General features: G+C 48.7%; 1 long non-coding RNA gene and 1 other non-coding gene across 2 annotated transcripts in view; one reads left to right on the top strand and one right to left on the bottom strand.

The window, feature by feature from the left end:
- LOC134957959 (uncharacterized) overlaps nt 1–19,603 on the top strand; it is a 75,180-nt gene that overhangs the window by 38,069 nt on the left and 17,508 nt on the right. The window lies entirely within an intron of this gene.
- On the bottom strand, nt 12,657–12,788 carry LOC134932838 (U6atac minor spliceosomal RNA). The gene has a single exon (XR_010179505.1). It is a non-coding gene; the product is annotated as a U6atac minor spliceosomal RNA (small nuclear RNA).

The following is a 19,603-nucleotide window of genomic DNA, read 5'->3' as shown; positions in this document are numbered from 1 at the left end:
TCCAGCAGAGGTCAGCTCTTCTTAAAGTGCCGGTACCCTTTTCTGCAGATTATCATTTATCACCGGCATTATTATTTCACCGCTCTCAAGCTCCAAACATCACTTCATATTTCATCGCTCTCAAGCTACATTTATCATTTAACTGGTTCCAGCCAGTATCCACTCCGTGCCAACATCAGTCTGGTTCCAGCCAGTACCCACAGCAGCCGTTTTATCCACAGCAGCCCAGCTTTTCCTGGAACACCAGCTGGTACGATCCTGGGCTATCTCCATTGCTACAGTCGGGCCTGGTAAGGACTTTCCAACTAGAAGATTATAAGAACTATCTCACACTACCAGAGCCCTGTGGCCCTTGCCACCCTGTAGAACCCAGGAACTGTATTTATCCTCTGCTGATTTTTATGTTTTCTTTTACTGCTGCTGTGTTACGGAGTTTGTCATAAATAAACATCATTGACTTTTACCCTGGTTGTCGTGTTCACGCCTTCGGGCATTTCTTCTACATGTTACTTACATGTCTAGGGGTCTGATACAACCTCCCAGGTTCCGTTACATCTCAGCCCCTACAACTGAGGCTGCCTCCGGTCAGCTCAGGCCCTCAGTTGTGACATAAGGTAACTGCCAAATACGACCCAGCCGTAATAAAGCGAGGACAGCACTGCGGGAATCTCCACACAAATGACAACCAAAAAGAAAAAAAGAAAGAACGGCTTCAGTCAACAAGTGTGGCAGCACCGCTACTCACGACACCACGACAGGTGTGCGCAGGGAACAACCGGACCTCCGAGGCTTCGGATACCAGACTACTCCTCAGGGAGGCAGCTTGGAGGACAGCAGGAAAATGACCCCTAAGACCGGACTCGGAAACAGGACACAAGATACGGGAGTACCAAAGCTGGACGCAGGAATACAACAGAAGCAGGAAGACAGGCTCCACAGGAAGCTATCACTGGCGGGGATGGACTTTCCTGGCTCCCATAAAAAGGCTCTGCAGCCCAATGAGAGGAGATCCAGCAGCCCAGCCCCCCAGACCCTGATTATTTCACCTGCCCCAGGGCAGGCGGCGCACAACGTCCCGGCTGCTTAGTAACCACCGGCATCGCAGTGCAGAGCTGCTGCCTGGCGTCCCTGGTTGCCATGCAACCAGCTGGGGACGGAGATCCAGAGGCGGAAGTGACTGCCTAGCAATGGCCGGGAGCCGGCGCGGCACACCGCTACTAATACCTTAAAGCTTCCCTCATCATGTCAAAGTTGGCTTTGCTAAAGTTTAAAGTCCTAGTTGAGCCAATGTAGGACTCCTTATGAAAACTGATATTGAATGTGACCATATTGTGGTTGCTGTTTCCCATGGGCTCCCCTACTATAATATTTGATATCAATTCCCCATTGTTAGTTAATACCAGGTCTAAGATTGCATTGTACCTAGTTGGCTCCTCAATTAGTTGAAGTAAGTAGTTATCATTTAGTGTGTTTAAAAACATATTACCCCTAGCAGTATCATATGAGTTGTTTGTCCAATTTATCTTCCGGATAGTTAAAATTTCCCATTACTATTACGTCTCCTACTCCTGCTGCTTTTTCAATTTGCTTCAGTAACATTTCCTCATCAGACACACTAATACCAGGTGGCTTGTAGCATAGCCCCAATACTATCTTTTTTGTTCCCTTACCCCCACGTGAAATTTCTACCCATGATGTCTCAACAGTATTCACAGTCCCCTCTAACTTAATGTTATGGAATATATTGTACCTCTGCTGAGTTATTCAGCTTGGTATTGTAAAACAGCAAATGTGACATATCCTTCTTGCTACCGAACCTTTTTGTCTGGTATGTGACTGCCTGAAGCACTGCTTAGGGCTGTAAAGGTTTATGTCACCGAAAAGTAATATTAAACGATATTTATTGGAAAAGAACAACATTAAGGTACAGTTACATTGAGTCAACAGTTAGAAAAGTAGATATTACATGATTTTATGATATAACACTGACCAGTAAAAAAAAGATAAAGGGGTAGAAATACTGAAGCTACTAAAATAGACAAGTGGTGGTGTTGCCATAGCAGCCAATCAGACTCTATCATTTGCTAGCATGCAATAGAGAAATGATAGCTAGAATCTGATTGGTTTATATGGGTAACACCATTTGTCTGTTTTAGTAGCTGTAGTAAATCTACCCCTTTGTGTACTAGGCAAAATGATTACAAACATACAAAGTAAGCATTGCTAGTCCCATTGAGAAGTGAAATACTGCAAATGGATCATGTACAATGTGTATGGGTTGGGTATGTGTGACCGGCGGTAACCACACTGATGCCGGGATCCCGGCTTCGAAATGCCCGATGGGGGGGGGGGGGTGAGCTCAACAAACCCCACTGAGGGCTTGCTGCGCTCACCACATGTTCTATTTCCATTCTATGGGCTGGATTCAAATCATATCGCACCCGCTATCACCCATCTAAAGTGAAGCTGGGACTGCCGCTCACACAACTACATCCCTTGTGTACATATTTACACTCTGCAACATATAAAACATAATATGATTGTAAAAATAATTAAGATTATTAATAATAGCAAAAAAACTGAATTAAATGAAAATCACATTCTGTGTAACATTGATACATTTAGCATACGTGTCACATATGGGATTGGTATGTAAAACTGGCGGCCGGGATCCAGCCCGTCTGTATACCGACAGCGGGATCCCGGCCACTGGGATACAGGCAGTGGGGCGAGCGCCAGCAAGCCCCTTGCAGGCTCGTTGCATTCGCCATTCTGCAGGCACGGTGGCTCGCTGCGCTTGCCACAGGTTATATTCTCCCTCTATGGGTGTCCCTCTGCTTGTTGCAGGGGGGGAGGTGGCGGTCAGCATGCTGGGCAGCCTTGCCCAGCAATGGGCGGCCCCCAGCATGCTAGGAAAAGGATAGCAAATTCTGCTAATTAGCAGAATTTGCTATCATTACTCAATTAGGCCCAGTATCACCCATACGTGAAGAAGAGCATCGCCCACGCTGCCTGCTCCGGTGACCGCCAGAGGACTTCCAATGTCTCCAGGAGATGACGTGACGCGGGGTCCGTGACGTTGTTGCCATGGCAACACATGCCGCTTTACGCTTTTCTCCATTCGTGGGGAGAAAAAAACTTTTTAGTCCTTTTTGTCTTGTTGTGGGAGGAGCATACCCACTTTGGAGGCTGCAGATATTTAAATATCAGCTGGCGCTGGGTGTTTTTTCTTTAAACATTTTTCTAACATGAAAAGACCCTGTTTGTTGCTGTTGATTGTAAATTATGATAAATATATGTGATAAATAGATGTGATGTTCTAGCATAGGCAAATAATGGGACGTAGGCAAAGGGTATCATTACTAAGGGTGTGAGAAGTGAACTATGCAAATTTTAAACAGGGAAGACATGTCAGTATTGAGATGTTCAGAATAATATAGGGGGAAAAAAGAGGGATGTGGATGGACCAACATGTATATGCAATGTAAACACCCCTATTGTCAAGGGACTTTAAGTGAGGGATCACTATGTTGTATATAATGCATTTACAATATATCAAGAAAAGATGTATCAATACTGTGGACTGACCCATATCAAGAGAAGGAAGCATAGTTAGTTTAAGATCCAATGAAAGGAAAAGTACAATTGTAGCACAAGGAAAGACATGGAAAAAGAGTCCAAAAAGCTGAATCAAAAGATGTTCCACGGAACTTCTCATTGAGGGGCTAATTCAGACCTGATCGCTAGGCTGCGTTTTCGTACAGCGGGCGATCAGGTCTAAACTGCACATGCGTATTCACCGCAATGCTCAGACGTGTTACACAACTATATACTGTTGGGTCACCAAAATGCTGCACTGTAATACTATATATACTGCTCACAAAAATGCAGCACAGATATGGAATGGATACTTGCAGTGACACAGAGCTGCAAGATACAGCAATGGCCTACTGTACACAACTATATACTGTTGGGTCACCAAAATGCTGCACTGTAATACTATATATACTGCTCACAAATATGCAGCACAGATATGGAATGGATACTTGCAGTGACACAGAGCTGCAAGATACAGCAATAGCCTACTGTACACAACTATGGCCCTCATTCCGAGTTGTTCGCTCGCAAGGCGATTTTAGCAGTATTGCACACGCTAAGCCGCCGCCTACTGGGAGTGAATCTTAGCTTCTTAAAATTGCGAACGAAAGATTCGCAATATTGCGATTACACATCTCGTAGCAGTTTCAGAGTAGCTTCAGACTTACTCGGCATCTGCGATCAGTTCAGTGCTTATCGTTCCTGGTTTGACGTCACAAACACACCCAGCGTTCGCCCAGACACTCCTCCGTTTCTCCAGCCACTCCCGCGTTTTTTCCGGAAACGGTAGCGTTTTTTCCCACACGCCCATAAAACGGCCTGTTTCCGCCCAGTAACACCCATTTCCTGTCAATCACACTACGATCGCCTGAGCGAAGAAAAAGCGGTGAGTAAAAATCCAAACTTCATAGCAAATTTACTTGGCGCAGTCGCAGTGCGGACATTGCGCATGCGCACTAAGCGGAAAAACGCTGCGATGCGAAGAAATTTTCCGAGTGAACGACTCGGAATGACCTCCAATATACTGTTGGGTCACCAAAATGCTGCACTGTAATACTATATATACATCTCACAAAAATGCTGCACAGATATGGAATGGATACTGGCAGTGACACAGAGCTGCAAGATACAGCAATGGCCTACTGTACTGTACTACTATAAGTATAATTATATACTGGTGGTCCCCAGTCCCCACAATAAAGCACACTGAGCACAGATATTTGCAGCACACTGAGCACAGATATGGAGCGTTTTCAGGCAGAGAACATAGATATTTTCAGCACACTGTTAGGCGCCGCGGTCCGTGGCGTCGCTCGGTCCATCTCCAAGCGACGACCGCGGCCGCTGCACCCTCCTCCTTGCCCGCCCGGCGCCTAGCAACTAGGGACGCTGTGCGTGCTGAGCCGCCGGTCCCTAGCAACGCTAGGACGCCGGGCGCGCCGAGCCGCTGGGATCTTAGCAACGGGGACGCCACAGGCGGACCGCGTTCCCCGTTGCAGGGATTGATTAATTAAAGTGTTCACACATGTTCTCTGGTCGTGCAGCAAGGTAGCTGCACGACATTTATTGTAATTAGGCTCTGTGCTCTTATTGGAGGGTTCCCTGTTAAGTGCCTCCTCAGTGCCTCACACAGACGCCGGCGATAGCTTCCTGCATGCAGCTCATGTTTGGTGAACGTCTGTTCCTGGTCTGTTGTGTCCGGTCTCTCCAGTTCTCTGAGTCCCTGAATCTTGGAGTTTGTCATCTGGTCCCAAGGAGTTCTCCTGGTCCTCATTTACCTGTGGCAGTCGATTTAAGTTCCCACTTGGTTTCGTGAGTGGCGGCCCTGCCGCGTGTTACGGCCTAGGCCGCTTTAGTATTATTTTCTTGCATTGGAGCATTTGCTGAGGTTTCCGCTTCCATAGTCCTCTCCGGTACTCTGCGGTGCCGTGTAGGAGAGTGGACAAGTGGATTATTTTGGTTGTTCTTTTCCCTGGCGGTAAGCCGCACATACTTTTAGTTTCAGGTTAGCCAGTAGCCCCTGGCCTTGTTGTTTAGTTAGAGGGCCCCTTGTTATTACCCTGCCTCGGTTCACTCTTTGTCTCTCCTTAAGACTTGAGGGGGCATCGGAGTTGGGCAGACATAATCCGCCCTTCAAACGCGGCTGCCATGGGCCCAAGAAACCATAGTCTCGCAAGAGTGAACTGACAGCACGGGTAAGACAATGGAGGTAGGGCGCCAGGGGCTATTCCCATTCCGTTTTCCCCTTTCCAGCATTACATCCTGGTACTCAGGTCTCACAGTATAAGATCTCCCCTGACCTGAGTGTCTGGATCATAACACACACTGAGCACAGATATTTGCAGCACACTGAGCACAGATATTTGCAGCACACTGAGCACAGATTACGGAGCTTTTCAGGGAGAGAACGCAGCCACGTCCTCTCCGTTCAATCTCCAATGCACGAGTGAAAATGGCAGCGACGCGCGGCTCTTTATATAGAATACAAATCTCGCGAGAATCCGACAGCGGGATGATGACGTTCGGGCTCATTCGGGTTAACCGAGCAAGGCTGGAAGATCTGAGGCTGCCTCGGAACCGTGTAAAAGGGGTGAAGTTCGGGGGGGTTCGGATCTCGGGGAACCGAACCCGCTCATCTCTAGAAAGAAGCCGGGTGAGTATTAGAAGAACAGAAGACTTCAGTGACGGCAGAAGACTTCAGAGTCTCTGAGGTACCGCGCAGTGATCGCGCTGCGCGCCATTGCTCCCACACACAAACGGCACTACACGGGTGCAGGGCGCAGGGGGGGGGGGCTCTGGGCAGCAATTATACCTCATAATGCATCCTGGCAAAGAAGTATACAGTGCATAGGCACTGTATACAGAACCCCGCCAGTATAAAAATGTCAAAAATTAGCGGGACTGAAGCGCGCCAAGAAGGTGGCGTGGCGTGGCTTAGCCCTCACAACTCTATACAGCGACATTTTCTCCTCACAGAGACACTGGCCCGCCAAAACACAACTAACAGTGAAAAACGGAGAGGGGCATAGTGGCTTAGTGCACTATGACTTCATATAAGAAGCACTATACATATAAATAAGTGTGTGGTTAATGAGTTGTTAAAAATTTCTGTGTTTTCCATGTCAGATACCCAGTATATCGATTTAGTACACGTGGGTCGACATATGTGAGCGCTCTGCCACAAACAGCTATGGGAATCCCTCTGTCGGCATTGCCGACTCCTGTTGATACTTGATTCGGTAGTAGAAGTGTCAGCATGTCGGTAGTTGTAAGCTTTTCCAAAGTAAACACTGTACGGGAGACACAGTCGTATGTGGGTGACCCTGTCGGCACCAACTGTATGAGTGGGTGGAAATTAACATGATAATGTAAAAAACCTATACCTGTATATATATATAAATATGTATGGTAAGGATCCATTGAGCTGTATCTTGAGCACAGACGTGGTAGTATTTGTGGGGGAGTGATATTAAAATTCTGATTACATATTTCCCTCAGACCCCTCGGGGTCGCAAGAATATTATTTTGCCCGGTTACTACTCCCTGTTGTCGACGAATACTATGTCTTATGTCGACCATAATGTTTCCTGGTTAGATCCACAACATTGGCATTCAGTACATGTTCATACACATTAATGTCACTAGGGACCCTGCTGATCCTGACAAAATACATATACGTATGATATATTTACAGAATATGTGTGTATATGTGTATTTAAATATGTATATTCATATTCCGATTTCTAATGAATGCTGAAGTAAAGTTATTCCTTTTCATGCGCTGCGCTCTGTTGATAAAGCTCTAGGTCAGCCGTGACGAGATGGTCTAAAATCCTCACGAGGAGTACGAGTGTTTATTCTTTTCCCGCCGTGGATAGAATAAAGTGAAAGTCAACCCCTGGTCTGCACGGGGCCCTGTCACAAAGGATCGTATACAGGAAGCTAAGTGATATTTTAATTATATGCTTTGATGATATTTGCATTACATACGCATGGGGGAGTGCTTGTATTCAGAAATGGTCGGTTACCTTGTTATCCGATATAAAACTCTGGGGAGAGATGGGATATTCCTTAAGTTGGGTCTTATCCAGAACATTGCAGCGTGCTGCCGTGCGAGACAAGAGGTATGCACTGACTCCGAGAAATACTGGAGTATCTTCCCTATGAAGGTGTAACCTGGTTTGGGGATGGCTTTGTTAAGTTGATCCAACCGGTCAAAATTACTGCATCCCACAAAAAATGCGTCACAACGGTTGGTGACACATTTTTTGTGGGATGCAGTAATTTTGACCGGTTGGATACCGTTTTTATTTTTTCCCCCTTCTTTGTAGGTAGAGGGAGGTGAAAAGGTAAGAGGTCTGCAGCCTTTTCAAGTTCGCAGAAGCAGATATCGTCCTCTGTTTCTACCACATCCACCGCATGTCGCTGGGTCTATCTTGCTGGAGCCCACACCAGTGGGAACTCGTCTAATACTCTTCAGTCAGTCCTAGAATGGACTTGGACCAGTGAGTTAAGAATAGACTCCAAAGGGGGACATACTGGAGTTTCCAGATGATTCCCCTCACCGATTCTCCTTTGGACGGGGAGGTAGTATGCGACGCCATACAATAGTTGGGTCAGGATCAGGACGTTGTCCTGCTGTCTCTGTCACACACACACACACAAAAAACTGTTATTCAAGCTTTTTCGTGCTTCTGAGCCCGGACAGCTCGGTCAGAACAATCCCAAAAAGAAATTGAACTACAAGATGGAATCTCTCAGGGCAGGGATCTCCAACTGGTAAAAGAAGAAAGAGGGTTTAAATGCGGTTTCATCCGCATTAAGCTTACCTGGTTTTGCTATTCAGGTTTGTCAATGCCATTTCACCGGAATGATGGCAGTATGATGGTTTTCCTTCAATAGTAAGAGCCATTATTATTCTGTACTGGTACGCTCTCCTGACTACGGCGAGGTCAAGAAAAAGTGGTACAAATCGTTGTTTCTCTATGACAGTTCTTCAACACAGAGAATCGCTGTTGATCCCAACGACGCAGATGTCGGAGTTGGGAATAAGATTAGATTCTGAACTGTTAAGAGTTGTTTTTTCCTGTGGAAAAGAGATCTGAGGATCCAGAGTCGGATCAGATTTGCAACAGGGTAAACCCATCAATACGTTCCGTTGATTAAGAAGATGGTTGCGGCCTACGAGGCCATTCGGTGAGCAGGTCAAATGCCAGAGTGGTTTTTGCGGGACCAGTTGGACATGTGGTCCGGGTCTCACCTGCACATGCACCTGAGAATAATCCTATTTTCCAGGACCAGGATATCTCTCCTGGGGTGGCTTCATAGTTCTCACCTCCTAGAGGGACGAAGGTTCGGGATCCAGGATTAGATCCTGGTGTCCATGGATACAAGTCTCCGAGGCTGGGGAGCAGTCTTTCCAGGGGAAGAATTTCCAGGGGAAAAGGTCAAGACCAGAGGCGTATCTAGGGTAGGGCGAGTGGGGCACGTGCCCTGGGCGCCTTGGCAGGCCCAGGAGAGGGGGGCGCCGCCGGCGTCCAGGGCATCATGCCCCACTCGCCCCCGTCAACCCTAAATGTGAGGGGAAGAGAGCGCAGCGTCTCTCCCTCCCCTCACCACCGCTGCCAGCACTAGCAGCGCTGCCAGCAGCGCTGCTGTGTCCGGTCTCCGGCGTTAGCCAATCAGAGCTTGCGGACCGGCTCCTGATTGGCTGCCGGTCCACGAGCTCTGATTGGCTAGCGAACCGGCGCCAGACAGCCGCCGGAGACCTGGAGCGGTGAGGGGAAGGAGAGGCGCTGCGCTCTCCTCCCCTCACATAGCAACAAGCGGCTGGTAAGTGACGGGGGGGGGGGGGGGTCTGGCGGCACGGGGGGTCCGGCGGCACAGTGGGGCATGTATCTGGCACCAAGTGGGGCCTGGCACTGTGGGGCATGTATCTGGCACTGTGGGGCATGTAACTGGCACTGTGGGGCAATGTATCTGGCACTGTGGGGCAATGTAACTGGCACTGTGGGGCAATGTATCTGGCACTGTGGGGCAATGTAACTGGCACTGTGGGGCAATGTATCTGGCACTGTGGGGCATGTATCCAAAGCGGTTATGGCAGAAGCCGCAAAAGTTTTCCACTGGACGGAAAGGCATGTAAACGCTCTATTAGCGGTCTTCGTTCCGGGTTCTGACAACGGAGAAATAGACTTCCTCAGCAGACACGATCTACTTCCTGGAGAGTGGGGTCTTCCTCACGGAGTTTTCACTGAAGTGACAAGTCTTTGGGGAATTCCTCAATTAGACATGATGGCGTCTCGCCTCAACATGAAACTTCTGGAATATTGTTCCAGGTCAAGGGACACTCAAGCAATAGCAGTGGACGCCCTCGTGACACCGTGGGTTTCAGTCGGTCTATGTGTTCCCTCCACTTTTACTTTTTCCGAAGGTGATAAACATGAGAAGAACAAAGGTTCAGGCGATCCTCATTGTTCCGGTCTGGTCAAGGAGGGCTTGGACCTGTTACAGCTAGGACTGGGCGTGTATCAAGACTTACCGTGGCTGTGGTTGACGGCATGGCGGTTGAACGCCATATCCTAGCCCGAAAGGGTATTTCCGGTGAAGTCATTCCCATATTGCTTCAGGCTAGGAAAGGAGTAACGGCGAAGGTTTTCCACCATATTTGGAGGAAGTATGTGTCTTGGTGTGAATCCAAGAAGGCTCCTACAGAAAAAAATTTCAGCTGGGTCGTTTTCTCCATTTTTTGCAAGCAGGTGTGGATGCAGGCCTAAAGTTAGGCTCCATTAAAGTACAGATTTCGGCCTTATCAAAAAAGAATTGGCCACCCTTCCAGAAGTTCAGACTTTCGTGAAAGGGGTGCTGCACATCCAACCTCCATTTGTGCCCCCAGTGGCACCATGGGACCTTAATGTGGTGTTGCAGTTTCTTATGTCACACTGGTTGGAACCTTTACGAAAGGTTGAGTTAAAATTTCTCACTTGGAAAGTGGTCATGCTGTGGCCTTGGCGTCCGCAAGGCGGGTGTCAGAATTAGCAGCCTTGTCTCATAAGAGCCCTATTTGATCTTCCATGTGGATAGAGCGGAATTGAGAACTCGGCTACAGTTTCTGCCGAAAGTGGTTTCTGCGTTTCACATGAACCAACCTATTGTGGTGCCTGTGGCTTCTCAAGCTTTGCCTGATCCGAAGTCTCTCGATGTAGTCAGAGCTTTGAATATTTAGGTCGCCAGCACGGCTCAGATTGGGGAAACAGAGGCTCTGTTTATCCTGTATGCTCCCAACAAAATTGGGGCTCCTGTTTCTAAGCAGACTGTTGCACGCTGGATCTGTGATACGATACGGCAGGCTCATTCTACGGCTGGTTGCCATTACCGAAATCGGTGAAGGCCCATTCTACCAGGAAGGCGGGCTCTTCTTGGGCGGATGCCCGTGGAGTCTCGGCGGTTCAACGTTGCCGAACAGCTACTTGGTCGGGTTCAAACACTTTAGCTAAGTTCTACAAGTTTGATACCCTGGCAGATGAGGACCTCATGTTTGCTCAATCGGTGCTGCAGAGTCGTCCGCACTCTCCCGCCCGGTCTGGAGCTTTGGTATAAACCCCATTGTCCTTTTGGAGTTCCCAGCATCCTCTAGGACGTATGAGAAAACAGGATTTTAATACCTACCGGTAAATCCTTTTCTCTTAGTCCATAGAGGATGCTGGGCGCCCGTCCCAGTGCGTACTGTATCTGCAGCTATTGGTGGTTACACTCATGTGGTGTTTCTATTCAGTCAAGTCGGTTGCTGACGTTAGTCATGCCATGGCATGCGGTATGCTATTATTGGTCGTGTTTACACACAGGTTGTGGTACATTTTCGGTCAGCATATTGCTGTATATTTTTCATGCCGTCGGCTGGTGTTCTATTGAATGCCACGTTCTGCGGCATGTTCGAGGTGTGAGCTGGTATGACACTCACCGTGTTTAAACAATAAATTCTTTCCTCGAAATGTCCGTCTCCCTGGGCACAGTTCTCTAACTGGAGTCTGGAGGAGGGGCATAGAGGGAGGAGCCAGTTCACACCCATTCAAAGTCTTATAGTGTGTCCATGTCTCCTGCGGATCCCGTTTATACCCCATGGTCCTTTTGGAGTTCCCAGCATCCTCTACGGACTGTGCCCTGCACAGAAACAATATAACCCTCTAAATACTCTCTCTGCACATGTTATATCTGCCCCACCTGCAGTGCACATGGTTTTGCCCATTAGAGGAAGATTTTACTTTTGCAATCAACCTTGAATTAGGCTCATAGTGTGGTGATGTAATGCAATGCGAGGATATAGTGTGGGGAAGTAGCACAGTAATGTAATGTGGGGATGTAGCGTAGTGATGTAGTGTGGGGAGGTACAGTAGCATAGTAATGTAGTGTAGTGTGGAGAGGGAGTTCAGTGATGTAGTGCAGGAAGGTAGCTTGGTTACGTAGTGTGGGAAGGTAGTGCAGTCGGTGGGGGGGGGGGGGGGGGGGTACCAATGACCCGGGTCCAGGTCTGATAAAGGGGCCCAACGGTGGCTGGGAGGCATGACATGCTCCTGTGAGTGGGTGCTTCTGATGTGCTAGGCACGCCCCCAAAGGAGTGGCCATGCCCTCAGCATGCTGTGGTCCCACCCCCTCCAGTGGGGTCAGGGGGGCCCAGGAAGTTGTTGTACCAGGGCCCAGAATTTCTCTTGGCAGCCCTGAGTGCAGTGATATAGTATGTCATCACACTCCCCTACCCACCCGGGAGAACTTCTCTATGGCACTTATCACACTACCTGTGATGGCACATAATAGGCCCTTCCAAAATCTCAGCTCCAGGTCCATGAGGACCTTAATCTGGCACTGTATCCGGGTGTTTCCTGGCCGCTTTGATGTCCATCTTTAAAACTTGGCATATTGTGACCATCAATGCTTGAATGCCCTGGGGTACAGTCTACGGTTCCTTCGGGATCTGTTCCTCCCCTGTGGAAACTTGCCCCCACCGATGGGGGCATATCCTCGTCCTTTTGAATAATCCAAGTGCAGGACACAGGGTAACAGTCTTAAAAACTTGGTTAGTGATGCCACTAAGTAGGTGGTACTGCCTTAACCGTATATATGTGTTGTAAAAGGCCACTGGGACCTCTTCCATCCTTGTCTATGGGAGTGCTAACCTTCTCTCTTTCATACACCTCTCTGTAGACTTGAGTCACAGAGCGGGATGGGAAAACCTTAGTGAGTCCTTCCACTGACCGTGCTAGGGCCAGAGCCCTGGGTCTGGCTAGGGGTCAGATTTATGAGATCTGGAGATCTCCCGAAGAGGGTTCCAGCTCCGCAGACAGGTGTGACATAACACTAGTGAGCTGTGACACCCCAATTGGTGTATCCTGCACCTGTAGTGATCTATTGAGCCTTGTTGTTCCTAATCACAAGAATCACATTAAAGGGAGCTATCTGCGTGCCTTTTATGTGAATTTTCTGCACACCATGTGCAGGTGAAGGTATTCTGTGAAGCCCTTTTCCAGCCATGGTAAAACACACTAATACACAAAAACACAGTAGCGTAGTGTACAATGGCCCTCATTCCGAGTTGTTTGCAGCAGTTCATGGCATCGCAAACGGCAAAAAATCTCAAACTGCGCATGCGCAAAAGCGGAAATACGCATGCGCAAAGCGAGCGATACGACGCTTGTGCAAAATTACTAAACGAAAATCTGACCGTAATACATAACCGAAAACAGGGAGTGACGGAGGCGTGGCAGAGGCACGGCTTCGCAATCCAACGAAATGGGCGTGAAAGTGGGCGGCTAGTGTGGGAGTATGCAACCAGCAGTAGGCGTGTTTTTGGCAAAAATGCGTATCTTATGGTAAAAATAAGATTTTACTTACCGGTAAATCTATTTCTCGTAGTCCGTAGTGGATGCTGGGGACTCCGTAAGGATCATGGGGAATAGACGGGCTCCGCAGGAGACATGGGCACTTTAAGAAAGAATTTAGATTCTGGTGTGCTCTGGCTCCTCCCTCTATGACCCTCCTCCAGACCTCAGTTAGAGAAACTGTGCCCGGAAGAGCTGACAGTACAAGGAAAGGATTTTGGTAATCCAGGGCAAGATACATACCAGCCACACCAATCACACCGTATAACTTGTGATAACCTTACCCAGTTAACAGTATGAACAACAATAGAGCATCAGATCAACCTTGATGCAACTATAACATAACCCTTATTTAAGCAATAACTATATACAAGCATTGCAGAATAAGTCCGCACTTGGGACGGACGCCCAGCATCCACTACGGACTACGAGAAATAGATTTACCGGTAAGTAAAATCTTATTTTCTCTAACGTCCTAGTGGATGCTGGGGACTCCGTAAGGACCATGGGGATTATACCAAAGCTCCCAAACGGGCGGGAGAGTGCGGATGACTCTGCAGCACCGAATGAGCAAACACAAGGTCCTCCTCAGCCAGGGTATCAAACTAGTAGAACTTTGCAAAGGTGTTTGAACCTGACCAAGTAGCCGCTCGGCAAAGCTGTAATGCCGAGACCCCTCGGGCAGCCGCCCAAGAAGAGCCCACCTTGCTTGTGGAATGGGCCTTAACTGATTTAGGCAGCGGCAATCCAGCCGCAGAATGAGCCTGCTGAATCGTGTTACAGATCCAGCGAGCAATAGTCTGCTTTGAAGCAGGCGCCCCAAACTTGTTGGAAGCATACAGGATAAACAAAGATTCTGTTTTCCTGACCCTAGCCGTTCTGGCTACAAAAACCTTCAAAGCCCTGACCACATCCAGTAACTCGGAATCCGCCAAGTCAGCAGTAGCCACAGGCACCACAATGGGTTGGTTTATATGAAAGGATGAAACCACTTTTGGCAGAAATTGTGGGCGGGTCCGCAATTCTGCTCTATCCGCATGGAAAACCAGATAAGGGCTTTGATGTGACAAAGCCGCCAATTCTGACACACGCCTAGCCGAAGCCAAGGCTAGTAGCATGACCACCTTCCACGTGAGATATTTCAATTCCACCGTCTTGAGTGGTTCAAACCAGTGTGATTCAGGAAACTCCCAAGGTGCCACCGGAGGCACAAAAGGGGGCTTAATATGCAGCACTCCCTTTACAAACGTCTGAACTTCAGGCAGAGAAGCCAGTTCTTTTTGAAAGAAAATGGATAGGGCCGAAATCTGGATCTTAATGGAACCCAATTTTAGGCCCAAAGTCACTCCCGACTGTAGGAAGGGAAGGAAACGGCCCAGCTGAAATTCCTCCGTAGGGGCATTCCTGGCCTCACACCAAGCAACATATTTTCGCCATATACGGTGATAATGTTGAGCCGTCACGTCCTTCCTAGCCTTTATCAGTGTAGGAATGACCTCATCCAGAATGCCTTTTTACTGCTAGGATCCGGCGTTTCAAACGCCATGCCGTCAAACGCAGCCGCGGTAAGTCTTGGAACAGACAGGGTCCCTGTTGCAACAAGTCCTGTCTTAGAGGCAGAGGCCACGGGTCCTCTCTGAGCATTTCTTGCAGATCTGGATACCAAGTCCTTCTTGGCCAATCCGGAACAATGAGTATTGTTCTCACTCCTCTTTTTCTTATGATTCTCAGCACCTTTGGTATGAGAGGAAGAGGAGGAAATACATAGACCGACTGGAACACCCACGGCGTCACCAGTGCGTCCACAGCTATCGCCTGAGGGTCTCTTGACCTGGCGCAATACTTCTGTAGCTTTTTGGTGAGGCGGGATGTCATCATGTCCACCTGTGGCAGTTCCCACCGACTCGCAACCTGCGCGAAGACTTCTTGATGAAGTCCCCATTCTCCCGGGTGGAGGTCGTGCCTGCTGAGGAAGTCTGCTTCCCAGTTGTCCACTCCCGGAATGAACACTGCTGACAGTGCGCTTATGTGATTCTCCGCCCAGCGAAGAATTCTGGTGGCTTCTACCATCGCCACCCTGCTCCTTGTGCCGCCTTGGCGGTTTACATGAGCCACTGCGGTGATGTTGTCTGACTGAATCAGAACTGGTTGGTCGCGAAGCAGGGACTCCGCTTGGCGTAGGGCATTGTATATGGCCCTTAGTTCCAGGATGTTGATGTGGAGGCAAGTCTCCTGACTTGACCACAGACCTTGGAAATTTCTTCCCTGTGTGACTGCCCCCCACCCTCGGAGGCTTGCATCCGCGGTCACCAGGACCCAGTCCTGAATGCCGAATCTGCGGCCCTCGAGGAGGTGAGTACTCTGCAGCCACCACAGGAGAGACACCCTGGCCCTGGGGGATAGGGTGATTAACCGATGCATTTGAAGATGTGATTCGGACCATTTGTCCAGTAGATCCCATTGAAAGGTCCTCGCATGGAACCTGCCGAAGGGAATGGCCTCGTATGATGCCACCATCTTTCCCAGGACTCGCGTGCAGTGATGCACCGACACCTGTTTTGGTTTCAATAGGTTTCTGACCAGTGTCATGAGTTCTTGAGCCTTCTCCATCGGGAGATAAACCCTCTTCTGGTCTGTGTCCAGAATCATGCCCAGGAAGGGCAGACGAGTCGTAGGAACCAACTGCGACTTTGGAATATTTAGAATCCAGCCGTGTTGTCGTAACACTTCCAGAGAGCGTGCTACGCTGATCAGCAACTGCTCTCTGGACCTCGCCTTTATGAGGAGATCGTCCAAGTATGGGATAATTGTGACCACTTGCTTCCGCAGGAGTACCATCATTTCCGCCATTACCTTGGTAAATATTCTCGGTGCCGTGGAGAGACCAAACGGCAACGTCTGAAACTGGTAATGACAATCCTGTACCACAAATCTGAGGTACACCTGATGAGGTGGATAAATGGGGACATGAAGGTATGCATCCTTTATGTCCAGAGACACCATAAAATCCCCCCCTTCCAGGCTTGCGATGACAGCTCTGAGCGATTCCATCTTGAACTTGAACCTTTTCAGGTATATGTTCAAGGATTTTAAATTCAATATGGGTCTGACCGAACCGTCCGGTTTCGGTACCACAAACATGGTCGAATCATAACCCTTTCCTTGTTGAAGGAGGGGAACCTTGACCACCACCTGTTGGAGATACAATTTGTGAATTGCAGCTAACACTATTTCCCTCTCTAAGGGGGAAGCTGGCAGGGCCGATTTGAGGTATCGGTAAGGGGGCATCTCTTCGAATTCCAGCTTGTATCCCTGGGACACAATATCTAATGCCCAGGGATCCACCTGGGAGTGAACCCACTTGTGGCTGAAATTTCGGAGACGCGCCCCCACCGGGCCTAGCTCCGCCTGTGGAGCCCCAGCGTCATGCGGTGGATTTAGTGGAAGCCGGGGAGGACTTCTGTTCCTGGGAACTAGCTGTGTTGTGCAGCTTCCTTCCTCTGCCCCTGCCTCTGGCAAGAAAGGACGCACCTCGGACTTTCTTGCCTTTTTGTGATCGAAAGGACTGCATTTGGTAATACGGTGCTTTCTTAGGTTGTGAGGAAACATATGGCAAAAAATTTGACTTTCCAGCAGTAGCTGTGGAGACCAGGTCCGAGAGACCCTCCCCAAACAATTCCTCACCCTTGTAAGGTAAACCCTCCATGTGCGTTTTGAGTCGGCATCACCTGTCCGTTGCCGAGCCCACAGGACCCTTCTGGCAGAAATCGACATTGCATTTATTCTAGAGCCCAGTAGGCTAATGTCTCTTTGAGCATCTCTCATATATAGGACAGCGTCTCTTATATGCCCCAGGGTCATTAATATAGTATCCTTGTCTAAGGTATCAAGTTCCTCAGATAAGGTATCCGTCCATGCTGCTACAGCACTACACACCCAGGCCGACGCAATTGCCGGCCTTAGTAAGGTACCTGAATGTTTATAAATGGACTTCAGGGTACCCTCTTGCTTTCTATCCGCAGCATCTTTTAGGGTGGCCGTATCCTGTGACGGCAGGGCTACCCTCTTGGATAAGCGTGTTAAAGCTTTGTCCACCCTAGGGGAGGATTCCCAGCGTAACCTGTCCGTTGGCGGGAAAGGATACGCCATAAGCATCCGTTTGGAAATCTGCAGTTTTTTATCTGGAAATTCCCAAGCCTTTTCACATAACTCATTTAGCTCGTGTGAAGGGGGGAAGGTCACCACCTGCCTTTTTCCCCCATACATATGAACCCTCTTGTCAGGGACTGGGGTTTCCTCTGTGATGTGCAACACATCCTTAATTGCTATAATCATATAACGGATGGATTTAGCCAATTTAGGCTGTAATTTTGCATCATCGTAATCGACACTGGAGTCAGAATCCATGTCGGTATCTGTGTCAACAATTTGGGATAGTGGGCGCTTCTGAGACCCTGACGGCCTCTGCGACATAGGATCAGGCATGGGCTGAGACCCTGACTGTCCTAAGGTTTCAGCTTTATCCAACCTTTTATGCAAGGAATTAACATTATCATTTAATACCTTCCACATATCCATCCAATCAGGTGTCGGCGCCGTCGGCGGAGACACCACATTCATTTGCTCCCGCTCTGTTTCCACATAGCCTTCCTCGTCAAACATGTCGACACAAACGCACCGACACACCACACACACAGGGAATACTCTTTTTGAAGACAGTTCCCCCACAAGGCCCTTTGGAGAGACAGAGAGAGAGTATGCCAGCACACACCCCAGCGCTATATAACCCAGGAATAACACAGTAACTTAATGTTAACCCAGTAGCCGCTGTTATATTGCTTTTTTGCGCCAAATTATGTGCCCCCCTCTCTTTTTACCCTCTTCTACCGTGTATCTGCAGGGGAGAGCCTAGGGAGCTTCCTCTCAGCGGAGCTGTGGAGAAAAAATGGCGCTGGTGAGTGCTGAGGAAGAAGCCCCGCCCCCTCAGCGGCGGGCTTCTGTCCCGCTTTAATGTACAATTCTTGGCGGGGGCTCATACATATATACAGTGCCCAACTGTATATATGAAAACTTTTGCCAAAGAGGTCTCTAATTGCTGCCCAGGGCGCCCCCCCCCCCCCTGCGCCCTGCACCCTTACAGTGACCGGAGTATGTGGGTGTAGTGTGGGAGCAATGGCGCACAGCTGCAGTGCTGTGCGCTACCTCAGTGAAGACTGGAGTCTTCTGCCGCCGATTTCGAAGTCTTCTTGCTTCTTTCACCCGGCTTCTGTCTTCCGGCTCTGCGAGGGGGACGGCGGCGCGGCTCCGGGATCGGACGACGAGGGTGAGATCCTGTGTACGATCTCTCTGGAGCTAATGGTGTCCAGTAGCCTAAGAAGCAGGACCTATCTGCAGAGAGTAGGGCTGATTCTCTCCCCTCAGTCCCACGATGCAGGGAGTCTGTTGCCAGCAGAGCTCCCTGAAAATAAAAAACCTAACAAAATACTTTCTTACAGCAAGCTCAGGAGAGCTCACTGAACAGCACCCAGCTCGTCCGGGCACAGATTCAAACTGAGGTCTGGAGGAGGGTCATAGAGGGAGGAGCCAGTGCACACCAGAATCTAAATTCTTTCTTAAAGTGCCCATGTCTCCTGCGGAGCCCGTCTATTCCCCATGGTCCTTACGGAGTCCCCAGCATCCACTAGGACGTTAGAGAAAGTACATAACAAATGTTCGCTATCTTGACGCAGCCGAAGAGTAAGTCTGCAGCTACTCAGCACTTGCGAAGTACTGTTACAAGTGTGTGTCTGCTCTAATTAGCAATTAATTAGCAACTGAATTCACCTGTTGAGCAATTACTCGCCAAACACTGCTCTTACAAAATACTACAAACAGCAATTATATGGCCACTTAACATTTGTATTGTAACCAGAAATAAATCTGACACACTCACAAATAATGCACTGTATTTTTGGGACAAATATAAATACTTTGATGTTAAATGCATGTTTTAATTATTTGTTTAATAATATCAAATGTGACTAAACAAACTTATAAACTACATCAGCTAAATCTTCTCGACATAGACATATTCCTTTGTACATACCAAATAACATGAGCAACATAATGCAGCCTACATTTAATGTGACTTAATA

The sequence above is a fragment of the Pseudophryne corroboree genome, chromosome 1 (genome assembly GCF_028390025.1).
Source record: "Pseudophryne corroboree isolate aPseCor3 chromosome 1, aPseCor3.hap2, whole genome shotgun sequence".
NCBI classification, from domain to species: Eukaryota; Metazoa; Chordata; class Amphibia; order Anura; family Myobatrachidae; genus Pseudophryne; species Pseudophryne corroboree.
Note: the sequence above shows the minus strand (reverse complement) of the source record. Positions and strands in the feature narration are given on the sequence as shown.